This window comes from Elephas maximus, chromosome 16 (assembly GCF_024166365.1).
Source record: "Elephas maximus indicus isolate mEleMax1 chromosome 16, mEleMax1 primary haplotype, whole genome shotgun sequence".
NCBI lineage: Eukaryota > Metazoa > Chordata > Mammalia > Proboscidea > Elephantidae > Elephas > Elephas maximus.
The window spans coordinates 88,129,271-88,150,187 of NC_064834.1; positions in this window are offsets into that span (position 1 = coordinate 88,129,271).

Genomic DNA, 20,917 nt, shown 5'->3' on the forward strand with positions numbered 1-20,917 from the left:
AAGTCAACCGAAGCCCCCATCTTCAAGAGTTTGCCCTCTGCTGGGCCACAGCCTCCGCTGGCACAGTGCATGTGTGGCACTTCTCCGAGGATAAGGCCGAAATCCGGGCATCCAGGGCCCCAGCAGTCCAGGGTCTGCGCGTGGCGGCATATGGATCACCTCTTTGCCACGTACAGGAGGGAGGCCTGGGCCCTAGACTGGCTCTGCTAGAGCTCCACGACCTCAGCTATTTTCCCCCACCTTTGGTCCGTGCCCTCGTGACTGTGTGATCCCTAGTGACACTTCTTCTCCGACCACTCTGAATCCGCCACCTGCGGATACTTGAGCATGAAGATGAACATCTGTCACTGCCTGCAGTGTCACAGGTCACTAGGTGTCTAGGCTCAGGCTGACGATGGCTGTCTTCTGCCCAGGCAAGGAGCCTAATCCTTCAAAGGCAATGAGGACATGCGGTCATTGGCCGACATTCTTTCTTTCATCCACACAGCGGTCTAGATGAGGGGAAAGAGGCCAGGTAGGCCAGCTGAAGGCTGAGTGCGGGGCCTAAGGCTTCTTTCCCAATCACCATGGAGACGGCCACCGGAAGGCTGGCCGGAACTTCTCACGGGGACGGGTCACAAACACTGAGCCAATAGGAGAGGTCCAGCCTAACCGGCCAGTTCCGCAGAGCCCTCCATTTCACCCACGGACACACAACGGCCCCTTCTGTTTTGGGCCACAAATTCGAGGCCACCCGGGGAATCACTTCACACTAGGCAGCCCCTCATGTGGACACGTTCGACACACTCGGCCAGCAGGCAGCTACCTCTTTTCCACTTACGCTACCATATCAGTAGGCAAGGCGCCCTTCCTCAGCATCTATGGCCCCTCTCTGGATGTGTTCATTCAGAGAAATCTCTTCCTTCTACCCCTGAGACACATCACAAGTATGAGGGGCCTGAGAGAGAGCCTAGACATGAAGCGGGGGAGGCTTCTGGCTGTACTGCTTCCCCGTGGGGAGAGAATAGCAGGTAGTCTCTCTGGAAGGTCTCAGCTTCTGTTGCTTGACATGGGCGATACAGTAGGGGCGGACCCTGGCCAGGTGGAGCTTGTGGGCAGACGCAACCTCTCCGGCGACGAATAATTCCGCTGCTGCTTTCTATGCTGAAGACCTCCCCCCGCCGGGTGGGATGGGTAGAGAACATTGACCCACACCTGCCAGGGGCCTTTCCTGGGACTGAAGATCCCAACATGGTCTCAACGTCGTCACCCTCTCAGCACACACCTTTCCTGCACACATAATGCTGCCTTTCTCCGTCAGGGCCTTATCCTACCAGGAAAAAAAGCAAGCCGCTCAAAAAGGCCGATGCCAGGGAAATCGAGGAAACACCGCCATTTTCCAAATCTTTGCTGTCTACTTGTCCCCGCCTCCGGGGCAAGGCCGCGTATGCGGCCAGGCTCCGAAGGCAAGGCCGACATCTTGGCAGTCAGGGCCCCAGCAGTCCAATGGTTTATGGACGTGGGGACACGGATGACCTGTTTGCCGCATACAGGAGGGATCCTTGGGCCCTTCACTGCCTCGCCATTCAGCTCCACGACGTCCACTACTGGCCCTGGCCTTTGCTTTGGCTGGTGCCCCAATGAACGTGTGCTCCGCAGCCATCTTTCTCCACCCATCACTATCATTCTGCCACCAGGGGATATGTGAGTGTGGGAGTCACCATTTGTCACTGGCAGCAGTGTCACAAATCACCAGACTTCCAGGTACCAGCTGACCTAGGCTGCCTTCTGCCCCAGGCAAGATCCCGATTCCTATATCCCAGATGCTGACTGACACCTGGGCACTGGGGAACATTCATTTTGATCAACACAGAGGTCTGAGTGAGGGTCAGCGGGCCCGGTAGCTGAAGTCAAGGCCAGGTGGGCGGGGCTGAGGCTTCTCGGCCATCACCATGGAGACAGTAGTCCCCCCACCGGAAGAGTGGGCGGGCCTTATGATGGGCCTGGTGACAAGACTCAGCCAATGGCAGAGATCTGGCCCGCCAGGCAGATGACACAGGGCCCTCCACTGTGACCCATGACACCTAGTGGCCACAGGATTTGAGCACACCCTGGGAAAGCCTACGCAGGCACAAGGGAGCCCCTGGTGCGGACTGCTTCAGGCCATTGGCAGAGCAGGCCAGGTACCTCTTTCCCACTTTCCTGAGGATAGCAGTACGCAAGGCATCCCCACTCAGCATCTCTTGCCTCTCTCTGGATGTGTTCCTTCTCTGAAATCTCTTCCTTCTCCCCCTTGTCACTTGACACCTTGGAGTGCCTGACAGAGGGCCTAGAGATGAAAGAGCAAAGGGGGAAGGCCTCTGGCTCTCCTGCTTGCCCATGGGTAGAGAAGATCTGCTAGTCTATCTGGAAGGTCTAGAGAGTAGCCATTGACTGGGGACCTGCATCACGGGCTGATCCTGGCCAGGTCAAGCTTGCTGACGTGTGGCAGCCTCTCCGGAGACTACTCATTCCGCTCATAACATTCTATGCAAATACCCGGCTGAGTGCCACGGGCAGAAAACATTGACACATACCTGCCAGAGGCCTATCCTGGGTCTGAAGAGTCCACCCTGGTCTCCAGCGACTCATCATCTCAGCACACACTTTGCCTGCACACATGGAATCCGCCTCTCTCCACGAATGCCTTCTCCGGCTAGGAAACACACGATGTCACTCAGCCAAAGGAGAGCACAGGCAAAGTCAACCGAAGCCCCCATCTTCAAGAGTTTGCCCTCTGCTGGGCCACAGCCTCCGCTGGCACAGTGCATGTGTGGCACTTCTCCGAGGATAAGGCCGAAATCCGGGCATCCAGGGCCCCAGCAGTCCAGGGTCTGCGCGTGGCGGCATATGGATCACCTCTTTGCCACGTACAGGAGGGAGGCCTGGGCCCTAGACTGGCTCTGCTAGAGCTCCACGACCTCAGCTATTTTCCCCCACCTTTGGTCCGTGCCCTCGTGACTGTGTGATCCCTAGTGACACTTCTTCTCCGACCACTCTGAATCCGCCACCTGCGGATACTTGAGCATGAAGATGAACATCTGTCACTGCCTGCAGTGTCACAGGTCACTAGGTGTCTAGGCTCAGGCTGACGATGGCTGTCTTCTGCCCAGGCAAGGAGCCTAATCCTTCAAAGGCAATGAGGACATGCGGTCATTGGCCGACATTCTTTCTTTCATCCACACAGCGGTCTAGATGAGGGGAAAGAGGCCAGGTAGGCCAGCTGAAGGCTGAGTGCGGGGCCTAAGGCTTCTTTCCCAATCACCATGGAGACGGCCACCGGAAGGCTGGCCGGAACTTCTCACGGGGACGGGTCACAAACACTGAGCCAATAGGAGAGGTCCAGCCTAACCGGCCAGTTCCGCAGAGCCCTCCATTTCACCCACGGACACACAACGGCCCCTTCTGTTTTGGGCCACAAATTCGAGGCCACCCGGGGAATCACTTCACACTAGGCAGCCCCTCATGTGGACACGTTCGACACACTCGGCCAGCAGGCAGCTACCTCTTTTCCACTTACGCTACCATATCAGTAGGCAAGGCGCCCTTCCTCAGCATCTATGGCCCCTCTCTGGATGTGTTCATTCAGAGAAATCTCTTCCTTCTACCCCTGAGACACATCACAAGTATGAGGGGCCTGAGAGAGAGCCTAGACATGAAGCGGGGGAGGCTTCTGGCTGTACTGCTTCCCCGTGGGGAGAGAATAGCAGGTAGTCTCTCTGGAAGGTCTCAGCTTCTGTTGCTTGACATGGGCGATACAGTAGGGGCGGACCCTGGCCAGGTGGAGCTTGTGGGCAGACGCAACCTCTCCGGCGACGAATAATTCCGCTGCTGCTTTCTATGCTGAAGACCTCCCCCCGCCGGGTGGGATGGGTAGAGAACATTGACCCACACCTGCCAGGGGCCTTTCCTGGGACTGAAGATCCCAACATGGTCTCAACGTCGTCACCCTCTCAGCACACACCTTTCCTGCACACATAATGCTGCCTTTCTCCGTCAGGGCCTTATCCTACCAGGAAAAAAAGCAAGCCGCTCAAAAAGGCCGATGCCAGGGAAATCGAGGAAACACCGCCATTTTCCAAATCTTTGCTGTCTACATGTCCCCGCCTCCGGGGCAAGGCCGCGTATGCGGCCAGGCTCCGAAGGCAAGGCCGACATCTTGGCAGTCAGGGCCCCAGCAGTCCAATGGTTTATGGACGTGGGGACACGGATGACCTGTTTGCCGCATACAGGAGGGATCCTTGGGCCCTTCACTGCCTCGCCATTCAGCTCCACGACGTCCACTACTGGCCCTGGCCTTTGCTTTGGCTGGTGCCCCAATGAACGTGTGCTCCGCAGCCATCTTTCTCCACCCATCACTATCATTCTGCCACCAGGGGATATGTGAGTGTGGGAGTCACCATTTGTCACTGGCAGCAGTGTCACAAATCACCAGACTTCCAGGTACCAGCTGACCTAGGCTGCCTTCTGCCCCAGGCAAGATCCCGATTCCTATATCCCAGATGCTGACTGACACCTGGGCACTGGGGAACATTCATTTTGATCAACACAGAGGTCTGAGTGAGGGTCAGCGGGCCCGGTAGCTGAAGTCAAGGCCAGGTGGGCGGGGCTGAGGCTTCTCGGCCATCACCATGGAGACAGTAGTCCCCCCACCGGAAGAGTGGGCGGGCCTTATGATGGGCCTGGTGACAAGACTCAGCCAATGGCAGAGATCTGGCCCGCCAGGCAGATGACACAGGGCCCTCCACTGTGACCCATGACACCTAGTGGCCACAGGATTTGAGCACACCCTGGGAAAGCCTACGCAGGCACAAGGGAGCCCCTGGTGCGGACTGCTTCAGGCCATTGGCAGAGCAGGCCAGGTACCTCTTTCCCACTTTCCTGAGGATAGCAGTACGCAAGGCATCCCCACTCAGCATCTCTTGCCTCTCTCTGGATGTGTTCCTTCTCTGAAATCTCTTCCTTCTCCCCCTTGTCACTTGACACCTTGGAGTGCCTGACAGAGGGCCTAGAGATGAAAGAGCAAAGGGGGAAGGCCTCTGGCTCTCCTGCTTGCCCATGGGTAGAGAAGATCTGCTAGTCTATCTGGAAGGTCTAGAGAGTAGCCATTGACTGGGGACCTGCATCACGGGCTGATCCTGGCCAGGTCAAGCTTGCTGACGTGTGGCAGCCTCTCCGGAGACTACTAATTCCGCTCATAACATTCTATGCAAATACCCGGCTGAGTGCCACGGGCAGAAAACATTGACACATACCTGCCAGAGGCCTATCCTGGGTCTGAAGAGTCCACCCTGGTCTCCAGCGACTCATCATCTCAGCACACACTTTGCCTGCACACATGGAATCCGCCTCTCTCCACGAATGCCTTCTCCGGCTAGGAAACACACGATGTCACTCAGCCAAAGGAGAACACAGGCAAAGTCAACCGAAGCCCCCATCTTCAAGAGTTTGCCCTCTGCTGGGCCACAGCCTCCGCTGGCACAGTGCATGTGTGGCACTTCTCCGAGGATAAGGCCGAAATCCGGGCATCCAGGGCCCCAGCAGTCCAGGGTCTGCGCGTGGCGGCATATGGATCACCTCTTTGCCACGTACAGGAGGGAGGCCTGGGCCCTAGACTGGCTCTGCTAGAGCTCCACGACCTCAGCTATTTTCCCCCACCTTTGGTCCGTGCCCTCGTGACTGTGTGATCCCTAGTGACACTTCTTCTCCGACCACTCTGAATCCGCCACCTGCGGATACTTGAGCATGAAGATGAACATCTGTCACTGCCTGCAGTGTCACAGGTCACTAGGTGTCTAGGCTCAGGCTGACGATGGCTGTCTTCTGCCCAGGCAAGGAGCCTAATCCTTCAAAGGCAATGAGGACATGCGGTCATTGGCCGACATTCTTTCTTTCATCCACACAGCGGTCTAGATGAGGGGAAAGAGGCCAGGTAGGCCAGCTGAAGGCTGAGTGCGGGGCCTAAGGCTTCTTTCCCAATCACCATGGAGACGGCCACCGGAAGGCTGGCCGGAACTTCTCACGGGGACGGGTCACAAACACTGAGCCAATAGGAGAGGTCCAGCCTAACCGGCCAGTTCCGCAGAGCCCTCCATTTCACCCACGGACACACAACGGCCCCTTCTGTTTTGGGCCACAAATTCGAGGCCACCCGGGGAATCACTTCACACTAGGCAGCCCCTCATGTGGACACGTTCGACACACTCGGCCAGCAGGCAGCTACCTCTTTTCCACTTACGCTACCATATCAGTAGGCAAGGCGCCCTTCCTCAGCATCTATGGCCCCTCTCTGGATGTGTTCATTCAGAGAAATCTCTTCCTTCTACCCCTGAGACACATCACAAGTATGAGGGGCCTGAGAGAGAGCCTAGACATGAAGCGGGGGAGGCTTCTGGCTGTACTGCTTCCCCGTGGGGAGAGAATAGCAGGTAGTCTCTCTGGAAGGTCTCAGCTTCTGTTGCTTGACATGGGCGATACAGTAGGGGCGGACCCTGGCCAGGTGGAGCTTGTGGGCAGACGCAACCTCTCCGGCGACGAATAATTCCGCTGCTGCTTTCTATGCTGAAGACCTCCCCCCGCCGGGTGGGATGGGTAGAGAACATTGACCCACACCTGCCAGGGGCCTTTCCTGGGACTGAAGATCCCAACATGGTCTCAACGTCGTCACCCTCTCAGCACACACCTTTCCTGCACACATAATGCTGCCTTTCTCCGTCAGGGCCTTATCCTACCAGGAAAAAAAGCAAGCCGCTCAAAAAGGCCGATGCCAGGGAAATCGAGGAAACACCGCCATTTTCCAAATCTTTGCTGTCTACTTGTCCCCGCCTCCGGGGCAAGGCCGCGTATGCGGCCAGGCTCCGAAGGCAAGGCCGACATCTTGGCAGTCAGGGCCCCAGCAGTCCAATGGTTTATGGACGTGGGGACACGGATGACCTGTTTGCCGCATACAGGAGGGATCCTTGGGCCCTTCACTGCCTCGCCATTCAGCTCCACGACGTCCACTACTGGCCCTGGCCTTTGCTTTGGCTGGTGCCCCAATGAACGTGTGCTCCGCAGCCATCTTTCTCCACCCATCACTATCATTCTGCCACCAGGGGATATGTGAGTGTGGGAGTCACCATTTGTCACTGGCAGCAGTGTCACAAATCACCAGACTTCCAGGTACCAGCTGACCTAGGCTGCCTTCTGCCCCAGGCAAGATCCCGATTCCTATATCCCAGATGCTGACTGACACCTGGGCACTGGGGAACATTCATTTTGATCAACACAGAGGTCTGAGTGAGGGTCAGCGGGCCCGGTAGCTGAAGTCAAGGCCAGGTGGGCGGGGCTGAGGCTTCTCGGCCATCACCATGGAGACAGTAGTCCCCCCACCGGAAGAGTGGGCGGGCCTTATGATGGGCCTGGTGACAAGACTCAGCCAATGGCAGAGATCTGGCCCGCCAGGCAGATGACACAGGGCCCTCCACTGTGACCCATGACACCTAGTGGCCACAGGATTTGAGCACACCCTGGGAAAGCCTACGCAGGCACAAGGGAGCCCCTGGTGCGGACTGCTTCAGGCCATTGGCAGAGCAGGCCAGGTACCTCTTTCCCACTTTCCTGAGGATAGCAGTACGCAAGGCATCCCCACTCAGCATCTCTTGCCTCTCTCTGGATGTGTTCCTTCTCTGAAATCTCTTCCTTCTCCCCCTTGTCACTTGACACCTTGGAGTGCCTGACAGAGGGCCTAGAGATGAAAGAGCAAAGGGGGAAGGCCTCTGGCTCTCCTGCTTGCCCATGGGTAGAGAAGATCTGCTAGTCTATCTGGAAGGTCTAGAGAGTAGCCATTGACTGGGGACCTGCATCACGGGCTGATCCTGGCCAGGTCAAGCTTGCTGACGTGTGGCAGCCTCTCCGGAGACTACTAATTCCGCTCATAACATTCTATGCAAATACCCGGCTGAGTGCCACGGGCAGAAAACATTGACACATACCTGCCAGAGGCCTATCCTGGGTCTGAAGAGTCCACCCTGGTCTCCAGCGACTCATCATCTCAGCACACACTTTGCCTGCACACATGGAATCCGCCTCTCTCCACGAATGCCTTCTCCGGCTAGGAAACACACGATGTCACTCAGCCAAAGGAGAGCACAGGCAAAGTCAACCGAAGCCCCCATCTTCAAGAGTTTGCCCTCTGCTGGGCCACAGCCTCCGCTGGCACAGTGCATGTGTGGCACTTCTCCGAGGATAAGGCCGAAATCCGGGCATCCAGGGCCCCAGCAGTCCAGGGTCTGCGCGTGGCGGCATATGGATCACCTCTTTGCCACGTACAGGAGGGAGGCCTGGGCCCTAGACTGGCTCTGCTAGAGCTCCACGACCTCAGCTATTTTCCCCCACCTTTGGTCCGTGCCCTCGTGACTGTGTGATCCCTAGTGACACTTCTTCTCCGACCACTCTGAATCCGCCACCTGCGGATACTTGAGCATGAAGATGAACATCTGTCACTGCCTGCAGTGTCACAGGTCACTAGGTGTCTAGGCTCAGGCTGACGATGGCTGTCTTCGGCCCAGGCAAGGAGCCTAATCCTTCAAAGGCAATGAGGACATGCGGTCATTGGCCGACATTCTTTCTTTCATCCACACAGCGGTCTAGATGAGGGGAAAGAGGCCAGGTAGGCCAGCTGAAGGCTGAGTGCGGGGCCTAAGGCTTCTTTCCCAATCACCATGGAGACGGCCACCGGAAGGCTGGCCGGAACTTCTCACGGGGACGGGTCACAAACACTGAGCCAATAGGAGAGGTCCAGCCTAACCGGCCAGTTCCGCAGAGCCCTCCATTTCACCCACGGACACACAACGGCCCCTTCTGTTTTGGGCCACAAATTCGAGGCCACCCGGGGAATCACTTCACACTAGGCAGCCCCTCATGTGGACACGTTCGACACACTCGGCCAGCAGGCAGCTACCTCTTTTCCACTTACGCTACCATATCAGTAGGCAAGGCGCCCTTCCTCAGCATCTATGGCCCCTCTCTGGATGTGTTCATTCAGAGAAATCTCTTCCTTCTACCCCTGAGACACATCACAAGTATGAGGGGCCTGAGAGAGAGCCTAGACATGAAGCGGGGGAGGCTTCTGGCTGTACTGCTTCCCCGTGGGGAGAGAATAGCAGGTAGTCTCTCTGGAAGGTCTCAGCTTCTGTTGCTTGACATGGGCGATACAGTAGGGGCGGACCCTGGCCAGGTGGAGCTTGTGGGCAGACGCAACCTCTCCGGCGACGAATAATTCCGCTGCTGCTTTCTATGCTGAAGACCTCCCCCCGCCGGGTGGGATGGGTAGAGAACATTGACCCACACCTGCCAGGGGCCTTTCCTGGGACTGAAGATCCCAACATGGTCTCAACGTCGTCACCCTCTCAGCACACACCTTTCCTGCACACATAATGCTGCCTTTCTCCGTCAGGGCCTTATCCTACCAGGAAAAAAAGCAAGCCGCTCAAAAAGGCCGATGCCAGGGAAATCGAGGAAACACCGCCATTTTCCAAATCTTTGCTGTCTACATGTCCCCGCCTCCGGGGCAAGGCCGCGTATGCGGCCAGGCTCCGAAGGCAAGGCCGACATCTTGGCAGTCAGGGCCCCAGCAGTCCAATGGTTTATGGACGTGGGGACACGGATGACCTGTTTGCCGCATACAGGAGGGATCCTTGGGCCCTTCACTGCCTCGCCATTCAGCTCCACGACGTCCACTACTGGCCCTGGCCTTTGCTTTGGCTGGTGCCCCAATGAACGTGTGCTCCGCAGCCATCTTTCTCCACCCATCACTATCATTCTGCCACCAGGGGATATGTGAGTGTGGGAGTCACCATTTGTCACTGGCAGCAGTGTCACAAATCACCAGACTTCCAGGTACCAGCTGACCTAGGCTGCCTTCTGCCCCAGGCAAGATCCCGATTCCTATATCCCAGATGCTGACTGACACCTGGGCACTGGGGAACATTCATTTTGATCAACACAGAGGTCTGAGTGAGGGTCAGCGGGCCCGGTAGCTGAAGTCAAGGCCAGGTGGGCGGGGCTGAGGCTTCTCGGCCATCACCATGGAGACAGTAGTCCCCCCACCGGAAGAGTGGGCGGGCCTTATGATGGGCCTGGTGACAAGACTCAGCCAATGGCAGAGATCTGGCCCGCCAGGCAGATGACACAGGGCCCTCCACTGTGACCCATGACACCTAGTGGCCACAGGATTTGAGCACACCCTGGGAAAGCCTACGCAGGCACAAGGGAGCCCCTGGTGCGGACTGCTTCAGGCCATTGGCAGAGCAGGCCAGGTACCTCTTTCCCACTTTCCTGAGGATAGCAGTACGCAAGGCATCCCCACTCAGCATCTCTTGCCTCTCTCTGGATGTGTTCCTTCTCTGAAATCTCTTCCTTCTCCCCCTTGTCACTTGACACCTTGGAGTGCCTGACAGAGGGCCTAGAGATCAAAGAGCAAAGGGGGAAGGCCTCTGGCTCTCCTGCTTGCCCATGGGTAGAGAAGATCTGCTAGTCTATCTGGAAGGTCTAGAGAGTAGCCATTGACTGGGGACCTGCATCACGGGCTGATCCTGGCCAGGTCAAGCTTGCTGACGTGTGGCAGCCTCTCCGGAGACTACTCATTCCGCTCATAACATTCTATGCAAATACCCGGCTGAGTGCCACGGGCAGAAAACATTGACACATACCTGCCAGAGGCCTATCCTGGGTCTGAAGAGTCCACCCTGGTCTCCAGCGACTCATCATCTCAGCACACACTTTGCCTGCACACATGGAATCCGCCTCTCTCCACGAATGCCTTCTCCGGCTAGGAAACACACGATGTCACTCAGCCAAAGGAGAGCACAGGCAAAGTCAACCGAAGCCCCCATCTTCAAGAGTTTGCCCTCTGCTGGGCCACAGCCTCCGCTGGCACAGTGCATGTGTGGCACTTCTCCGAGGATAAGGCCGAAATCCGGGCATCCAGGGCCCCAGCAGTCCAGGGTCTGCGCGTGGCGGCATATGGATCACCTCTTTGCCACGTACAGGAGGGAGGCCTGGGCCCTAGACTGGCTCTGCTAGAGCTCCACGACCTCAGCTATTTTCCCCCACCTTTGGTCCGTGCCCTCGTGACTGTGTGATCCCTAGTGACACTTCTTCTCCGACCACTCTGAATCCGCCACCTGCGGATACTTGAGCATGAAGATGAACATCTGTCACTGCCTGCAGTGTCACAGGTCACTAGGTGTCTAGGCTCAGGCTGACGATGGCTGTCTTCGGCCCAGGCAAGGAGCCTAATCCTTCAAAGGCAATGAGGACATGCGGTCATTGGCCGACATTCTTTCTTTCATCCACACAGCGGTCTAGATGAGGGGAAAGAGGCCAGGTAGGCCAGCTGAAGGCTGAGTGCGGGGCCTAAGGCTTCTTTCCCAATCACCATGGAGACGGCCACCGGAAGGCTGGCCGGAACTTCTCACGGGGACGGGTCACAAACACTGAGCCAATAGGAGAGGTCCAGCCTAACCGGCCAGTTCCGCAGAGCCCTCCATTTCACCCACGGACACACAACGGCCCCTTCTGTTTTGGGCCACAAATTCGAGGCCACCCGGGGAATCACTTCACACTAGGCAGCCCCTCATGTGGACACGTTCGACACACTCGGCCAGCAGGCAGCTACCTCTTTTCCACTTACGCTACCATATCAGTAGGCAAGGCGCCCTTCCTCAGCATCTATGGCCCCTCTCTGGATGTGTTCATTCAGAGAAATCTCTTCCTTCTACCCCTGAGACACATCACAAGTATGAGGGGCCTGAGAGAGAGCCTAGACATGAAGCGGGGGAGGCTTCTGGCTGTACTGCTTCCCCGTGGGGAGAGAATAGCAGGTAGTCTCTCTGGAAGGTCTCAGCTTCTGTTGCTTGACATGGGCGATACAGTAGGGGCGGACCCTGGCCAGGTGGAGCTTGTGGGCAGACGCAACCTCTCCGGCGACGAATAATTCCGCTGCTGCTTTCTATGCTGAAGACCTCCCCCCGCCGGGTGGGATGGGTAGAGAACATTGACCCACACCTGCCAGGGGCCTTTCCTGGGACTGAAGATCCCAACATGGTCTCAACGTCGTCACCCTCTCAGCACACACCTTTCCTGCACACATAATGCTGCCTTTCTCCGTCAGGGCCTTATCCTACCAGGAAAAAAAGCAAGCCGCTCAAAAAGGCCGATGCCAGGGAAATCGAGGAAACACCGCCATTTTCCAAATCTTTGCTGTCTACATGTCCCCGCCTCCGGGGCAAGGCCGCGTATGCGGCCAGGCTCCGAAGGCAAGGCCGACATCTTGGCAGTCAGGGCCCCAGCAGTCCAATGGTTTATGGACGTGGGGACACGGATGACCTGTTTGCCGCATACAGGAGGGATCCTTGGGCCCTTCACTGCCTCGCCATTCAGCTCCACGACGTCCACTACTGGCCCTGGCCTTTGCTTTGGCTGGTGCCCCAATGAACGTGTGCTCCGCAGCCATCTTTCTCCACCCATCACTATCATTCTGCCACCAGGGGATATGTGAGTGTGGGAGTCACCATTTGTCACTGGCAGCAGTGTCACAAATCACCAGACTTCCAGGTACCAGCTGACCTAGGCTGCCTTCTGCCCCAGGCAAGATCCCGATTCCTATATCCCAGATGCTGACTGACACCTGGGCACTGGGGAACATTCATTTTGATCAACACAGAGGTCTGAGTGAGGGTCAGCGGGCCCGGTAGCTGAAGTCAAGGCCAGGTGGGCGGGGCTGAGGCTTCTCGGCCATCACCATGGAGACAGTAGTCCCCCCACCGGAAGAGTGGGCGGGCCTTATGATGGGCCTGGTGACAAGACTCAGCCAATGGCAGAGATCTGGCCCGCCAGGCAGATGACACAGGGCCCTCCACTGTGACCCATGACACCTAGTGGCCACAGGATTTGAGCACACCCTGGGAAAGCCTACGCAGGCACAAGGGAGCCCCTGGTGCGGACTGCTTCAGGCCATTGGCAGAGCAGGCCAGGTACCTCTTTCCCACTTTCCTGAGGATAGCAGTACGCAAGGCATCCCCACTCAGCATCTCTTGCCTCTCTCTGGATGTGTTCCTTCTCTGAAATCTCTTCCTTCTCCCCCTTGTCACTTGACACCTTGGAGTGCCTGACAGAGGGCCTAGAGATCAAAGAGCAAAGGGGGAAGGCCTCTGGCTCTCCTGCTTGCCCATGGGTAGAGAAGATCTGCTAGTCTATCTGGAAGGTCTAGAGAGTAGCCATTGACTGGGGACCTGCATCACGGGCTGATCCTGGCCAGGTCAAGCTTGCTGACGTGTGGCAGCCTCTCCGGAGACTACTCATTCCGCTCATAACATTCTATGCAAATACCCGGCTGAGTGCCACGGGCAGAAAACATTGACACATACCTGCCAGAGGCCTATCCTGGGTCTGAAGAGTCCACCCTGGTCTCCAGCGACTCATCATCTCAGCACACACTTTGCCTGCACACATGGAATCCGCCTCTCTCCACGAATGCCTTCTCCGGCTAGGAAACACACGATGTCACTCAGCCAAAGGAGAGCACAGGCAAAGTCAACCGAAGCCCCCATCTTCAAGAGTTTGCCCTCTGCTGGGCCACAGCCTCCGCTGGCACAGTGCATGTGTGGCACTTCTCCGAGGATAAGGCCGAAATCCGGGCATCCAGGGCCCCAGCAGTCCAGGGTCTGCGCGTGGCGGCATATGGATCACCTCTTTGCCACGTACAGGAGGGAGGCCTGGGCCCTAGACTGGCTCTGCTAGAGCTCCACGACCTCAGCTATTTTCCCCCACCTTTGGTCCGTGCCCTCGTGACTGTGTGATCCCTAGTGACACTTCTCCGACCACTCTGAATCCGCCACCTGCGGATACTTGAGCATGAAGATGAACATCTGTCACTGCCTGCAGTGTCACAGGTCACTAGGTGTCTAGGCTCAGGCTGACGATGGCTGTCTTCTGCCCAGGCAAGGAGCCTAATCCTTCAAAGGCAATGAGGACATGCGGTCATTGGCCGACATTCTTTCTTTCATCCACACAGCGGTCTAGATGAGGGGAAAGAGGCCAGGTAGGCCAGCTGAAGGCTGAGTGCGGGGCCTAAGGCTTCTTTCCCAATCACCATGGAGACGGCCACCGGAAGGCTGGCCGGAACTTCTCACGGGGACGGGTCACAAACACTGAGCCAATAGGAGAGGTCCAGCCTAACCGGCCAGTTCCGCAGAGCCCTCCATTTCACCCACGGACACACAACGGCCCCTTCTGTTTTGGGCCACAAATTCGAGGCCACCCGGGGAATCACTTCACACTAGGCAGCCCCTCATGTGGACACGTTCGACACACTCGGCCAGCAGGCAGCTACCTCTTTTCCACTTACGCTACCATATCAGTAGGCAAGGCGCCCTTCCTCAGCATCTATGGCCCCTCTCTGGATGTGTTCATTCAGAGAAATCTCTTCCTTCTACCCCTGAGACACATCACAAGTATGAGGGGCCTGAGAGAGAGCCTAGACATGAAGCGGGGGAGGCTTCTGGCTGTACTGCTTCCCCGTGGGGAGAGAATAGCAGGTAGTCTCTCTGGAAGGTCTCAGCTTCTGTTGCTTGACATGGGCGATACAGTAGGGGCGGACCCTGGCCAGGTGGAGCTTGTGGGCAGACGCAACCTCTCCGGCGACGAATAATTCCGCTGCTGCTTTCTATGCTGAAGACCTCCCCCCGCCGGGTGGGATGGGTAGAGAACATTGACCCACACCTGCCAGGGGCCTTTCCTGGGACTGAAGATCCCAACATGGTCTCAACGTCGTCACCCTCTCAGCACACACCTTTCCTGCACACATAATGCTGCCTTTCTCCGTCAGGGCCTTATCCTACCAGGAAAAAAAGCAAGCCGCTCAAAAAGGCCGATGCCAGGGAAATCGAGGAAACACCGCCATTTTCCAAATGTTTGCTGTCTACATGTCCCCGCCTCCGGGGCAAGGCCGCGTATGCGGCCAGGCTCCGAAGGCAAGGCCGATATCTTGGCAGTCAGGGCCCCAGCAGTCCAATGGTTTATGGACGTGGGGACACGGATGACCTGTTTGCCGCATACAGGAGGGATCCTTGGGCCCTTCACTGCCTCGCCATTCAGCTCCACGACGTCCACTACTGGCCCTGGCCTTTGCTTTGGCTGGTGCCCCAATGAACGTGTGCTCCGCAGCCATCTTTCTCCACCCATCACTATCATTCTGCCACCAGGGGATATGTGAGTGTGGGAGTCACCATTTGTCACTGGCAGCAGTGTCACAAATCACCAGACTTCCAGGTACCAGCTGACCTAGGCTGCCTTCTGCCCCAGGCAAGATCCCGATTCCTATATCCCAGATGCTGACTGACACCTGGGCACTGGGGAACATTCATTTTGATCAACACAGAGGTCTGAGTGAGGGTCAGCGGGCCCGGTAGCTGAAGTCAAGGCCAGGTGGGCGGGGCTGAGGCTTCTCGGCCATCACCATGGAGACAGTAGTCCCCCCACCGGAAGAGTGGGCGGGCCTTATGATGGGCCTGGTGACAAGACTCAGCCAATGGCAGAGATCTGGCCCGCCAGGCAGATGACACAGGGCCCTCCACTGTGACCCATGACACCTAGTGGCCACAGGATTTGAGCACACCCTGGGAAAGCCTACGCAGGCACAAGGGAGCCCCTGGTGCGGACTGCTTCAGGCCATTGGCAGAGCAGGCCAGGTACCTCTTTCCCACTTTCCTGAGGATAGCAGTACGCAAGGCATCCCCACTCAGCATCTCTTGCCTCTCTCTGGATGTGTTCCTTCTCTGAAATCTCTTCCTTCTCCCCCTTGTCACTTGACACCTTGGAGTGCCTGACAGAGGGCCTAGAGATCAAAGAGCAAAGGGGGAAGGCCTCTGGCTCTCCTGCTTGCCCATGGGTAGAGAAGATCTGCTAGTCTATCTGGAAGGTCTAGAGAGTAGCCATTGACTGGGGACCTGCATCACGGGCTGATCCTGGCCAGGTCAAGCTTGCTGACGTGTGGCAGCCTCTCCGGAGACTACTAATTCCGCTCATAACATTCTATGCAAATACCCGGCTGAGTGCCACGGGCAGAAAACATTGACACATACCTGCCAGAGGCCTATCCTGGGTCTGAAGAGTCCACCCTGTTCTCCAGCGACTCAACATCTCAGCACACACTTTGCCTGCACACATGGAATCCGCCTCTCTCCACGAATGCCTTCTCCGGCTAGGAAACACACGATGTCACTCAGCCAAAGGAGAGCACAGGCAAAGTCAACCGAAGCCCCCATCTTCAAGAGTTTGCCCTCTGCTGGGCCACAGCCTCCGCTGGCACAGTGCATGTGTGGCACTTCTCCGAGGATAAGGCCGAAATCCGGGCATCCAGGGCCCCAGCAGTCCAGGGTCTGCGCGTGGCGGCATATGGATCACCTCTTTGCCACGTACAGGAGGGAGGCCTGGGCCCTAGACTGGCTCTGCTAGAGCTCCACGACCTCAGCTATTTTCCCCCACCTTTGGTCCGTGCCCTCGTGACTGTGTGATCCCTAGTGACACTTCTTCTCCGACCACTCTGAATCCGCCACCTGCGGATACTTGAGCATGAAGATGAACATCTGTCACTGCCTGCAGTGTCACAGGTCACTAGGTGTCTAGGCTCAGGCTGACGATGGCTGTCTTCGGCCCAGGCAAGGAGCCTAATCCTTCAAAGGCAATGAGGACATGCGGTCATTGGCCGACATTCTTTCTTTCATCCACACAGCGGTCTAGATGAGGGGAAAGAGGCCAGGTAGGCCAGCTGAAGGCTGAGTGCGGGGCCTAAGGCTTCTTTCCCAATCACCATGGAGACGGCCACCGGAAGGCTGGCCGGAACTTCTCACGGGGACGGGTCACAAACACTGAGCCAATAGGAGAGGTCCAGCCTAACCGGCCAGTTCCGCAGAGCCCTCCATTTCACCCACGGACACACAACGGCCCCTTCTGTTTTGGGCCACAAATTCGAGGCCACCCGGGGAATCACTTCACACTAGGCAGCCCCTCATGTGGACACGTTCGACACACTCGGCCAGTAGGCAGCTACCTCTTTTCCACTTACGCTACCATATCAGTAGGCAAGGCGCCCTTCCTCAGCATCTATGGCCCCTCTCTGGATGTGTTCATTCAGAGAAATCTCTTCCTTCTACCCCTGAGACACATCACAAGTATGAGGGGCCTGAGAGAGAGCCTAGACATGAAGCGGGGGAGGCTTCTGGCTGTACTGCTTCCCCGTGGGGAGAGAATAGCAGGTAGTCTCTCTGGAAGGTCTCAGCTTCTGTTGCTTGACATGGGCGATACAGTAGGGGCGGACCCTGGCCAGGTGGAGCTTGTGGGCAGACGCAACCTCTCCGGCGACGAATAATTCCGCTGCTGCTTTCTATGCTGAAGACCTCCCCCCGCCGGGTGGGATGGGTAGAGAACATTGACCCACACCTGCCAGGGGCCTTTCCTGGACTGAAGATCCCAACATGGTCTCAACGTCGTCACCCTCTCAGCACACACCTTTCCTGCACACATAATGCTGCCTTTCTCCGTCAGGGCCTTATCCTACCAGGAAAAAAAGCAAGCCGCTCAAAAAGGCCGATGCCAGGGAAATCGAGGAAACACCGCCATTTTCCAAATGTTTGCTGTCTACATGTCCCCGCCTCCGGGGCAAGGCCGCGTATGCGGCCAGGCTCCGAAGGCAAGGCCGATATCTTGGCAGTCAGGGCCCCAGCAGTCCAATGGTTTATGGACGTGGGGACACGGATGACCTGTTTGCCGCATACAGGAGGGATCCTTGGGCCCTTCACTGCCTCGCCATTCAGCTCCACGACGTCCACTACTGGCCCTGGCCTTTGCTTTGGCTGGTGCCCCAATGAACGTGTGCTCCGCAGCCATCTTTCTCCACCCATCACTATCATTCTGCCACCAGGGGATATGTGAGTGTGGGAGTCACCATTTGTCACTGGCAGCAGTGTCACAAATCACCAGACTTCCAGGTACCAGCTGACCTAGGCTGCCTTCTGCCCCAGGCAAGATCCCGATTCCTATATCCCAGATGCTGACTGACACCTGGGCACTGGGGAACATTCATTTTGATCAACACAGAGGTCTGAGTGAGGGTCAGCGGGCCCGGTAGCTGAAGTCAAGGCCAGGTGGGCGGGGCTGAGGCTTCTCGGCCATCACCATGGAGACAGTAGTCCCCCCACCGGAAGAGTGGGCGGGCCTTATGATGGGCCTGGTGACAAGACTCAGCCAATGGCAGAGATCTGGCCCGCCAGGCAGATGACACAGGGCCCTCCACTGTGACCCATGACACCTAGTGGCCACAGGATTTGAGCACACCCTGGGAAAGCCTACGCAGGCACAAGGGAGCCCCTGGTGCGGACTGCTTCAGGCCATTGGCAGAGCAGGCCAGGTACCTCTTTCCCACTTTCCTGAGGATAGCAGTACGCAAGGCATCCCCACTCAGCATCTCTTGCCTCTCTCTGGATGTGTTCCTTCTCTGAAATCTCTTCCTTCTCCCCCTTGTCACTTGACACCTTGGAGTGCCTGACAGAGGGCCTAGAGATGAAAGAGCAAAGGGGGAAGGCCTCTGGCTCTCCTGCTTGCCCATGGGTAGAGAAGATCTGCTAGTCTATCTGGAAGGTCTAGAGAGTAGCCATTGACTGGGGACCTGCATCACGGGCTGATCCTGGCCAGGTCAAGCTTGCTGACGTGTGGCAGCCTCTCCGGAGACTACTCATTCCGCTCATAACATTCTATGCAAATACCCGGCTGAGTGCCACGGGCAGAAAACATTGACACATACCTGCCAGAGGCCTATCCTGGGTCTGAAGAGTCCACCCTGGTCTCCAGCGACTCATCATCTCAGCACACACTTTGCCTGCACACATGGAATCCGCCTCTCTCCACGAATGCCTTCTCCGGCTAGGAAACACACGATGTCACTCAGCCAAAGGAGAGCACAGGCAAAGTCAACCGAAGCCCCCATCTTCAAGAGTTTGCCCTCTGCTGGGCCACAGCCTCCGCTGGCACAGTGCATGTGTGGCACTTCTCCGAGGATAAGGCCGAAATCCGGGCATCCAGGGCCCCAGCAGTCCAGGGTCTGCGCGTGGCGGCATATGGATCACCTCTTTGCCACGTACAGGAGGGAGGCCTGGGCCCTAGACTGGCTCTGCTAGAGCTCCACGACCTCAGCTATTTTCCCCCACCTTTGGTCCGTGCCCTCGTGACTGTGTGATCCCTAGTGACACTTCTTCTCCGACCACTCTGAATCCGCCACCTGCGGATACTTGAGCATGAAGATGAACATCTGTCACTGCCTGCAGTGTCACAGGTCACTAGGTGTCTAGGCTCAGGCTGACGATGGCTGTCTTCTGCCCAGGCAAGGAGCCTAATCCTTCAAAGGCAATGAGGACATGCGGTCATTGGCCGACATTCTTTCTTTCATCCACACAGCGGTCTAGATGAGGGGAAAGAGGCCAGGTAGGCCAGCTGAAGGCTGAGTGCGGGGCCTAAGGCTTCTTTCCCAATCACCATGGAGACGGCCACCGGAAGGCTGGCCGGAACTTCTCACGGGGACGGGTCACAAACACTGAGCCAATAGGAGAGGTCCAGCCTAACCGGCCAGTTCCGCAGAGCCCTCCATTTCACCCACGGACACACAACGGCCCCTTCTGTTTTGGGCCACAAATTCGAGGCCACCCGGGGAATCACTTCACACTAGGCAGCCCCTCATGTGGACACGTTCGACACACTCGGCCAGCAGGCAGCTACCTCTTTTCCACTTACGCTACCATATCAGTAGGCAAGGCGCCCTTCCTCAGCATCTATGGCCCCTCTCTGGATGTGTTCATTCAGAGAAATCTCTTCCTTCTACCCCTGAGACACATCACAAGTATGAGGGGCCTGAGAGAGAGCCTAGACATGAAGCGGGGGAGGCTTCTGGCTGTACTGCTTCCCCGTGGGGAGAGAATAGCAGGTAGTCTCTCTGGAAGGTCTCAGCTTCTGTTGCTTGACATGGGCGATACAGTAGGGGCGGACCCTGGCCAGGTGGAGCTTGTGGGCAGACGCAACCTCTCCGGCGACGAATAATTCCGCTGCTGCTTTCTATGCTGAAGACCTCCCCCCGCCGGGTGGGATGGGTAGAGAACATTGACCCACACCTGCCAGGGGCCTTTCCTGGGACTGAAGATCCCAACATGGTCTCAACGTCGTCACCCTCTCAGCACACACCTTTCCTGCACACATAATGCTGCCTTTCTCCGTCAGGGCCTTATCCTACCAGGAAAAAAAGCAAGCCGCTCAAAAAGGCCGATGCCAGGGAAATCGAGGAAACACCGCCATTTTCCAAATGTTTGCTGTCTACATGTCCCCGCCTCCGGGGCAAGGCCGCGTATGCGGCCAGGCTCCGAAGGCAAGGCCGACATCTTGGCAGTCAGGGCCCCAGCAGTCCAATGGTTTATGGACGTGGGGACACGGATGACCTGTTTGCCGCATACAGGAGGGATCCTTGGGCCCTTCACTGCCTCGCCATTCAGCTCCACGACGTCCACTACTGGCCCTGGCCTTTGCTTTGGCTGGTGCCCCAATGAACGTGTGCTCCGCAGCCATCTTTCTCCACCCATCACTATCATTCTGCCACCAGGGGATATGTGAGTGTGGGAGTCACCATTTGTCACTGGCAGCAGTGTCACAAATCACCAGACTTCCAGGTACCAGCTGACCTAGGCTGCCTTCTGCCCCAGGCAAGATCCCGATTCCTATATCCCAGATGCTGACTGACACCTGGGCACTGGGGAACATTCATTTTGATCAACACAGAGGTCTGAGTGAGGGTCAGCGGGCCCGGTAGCTGAAGTCAAGG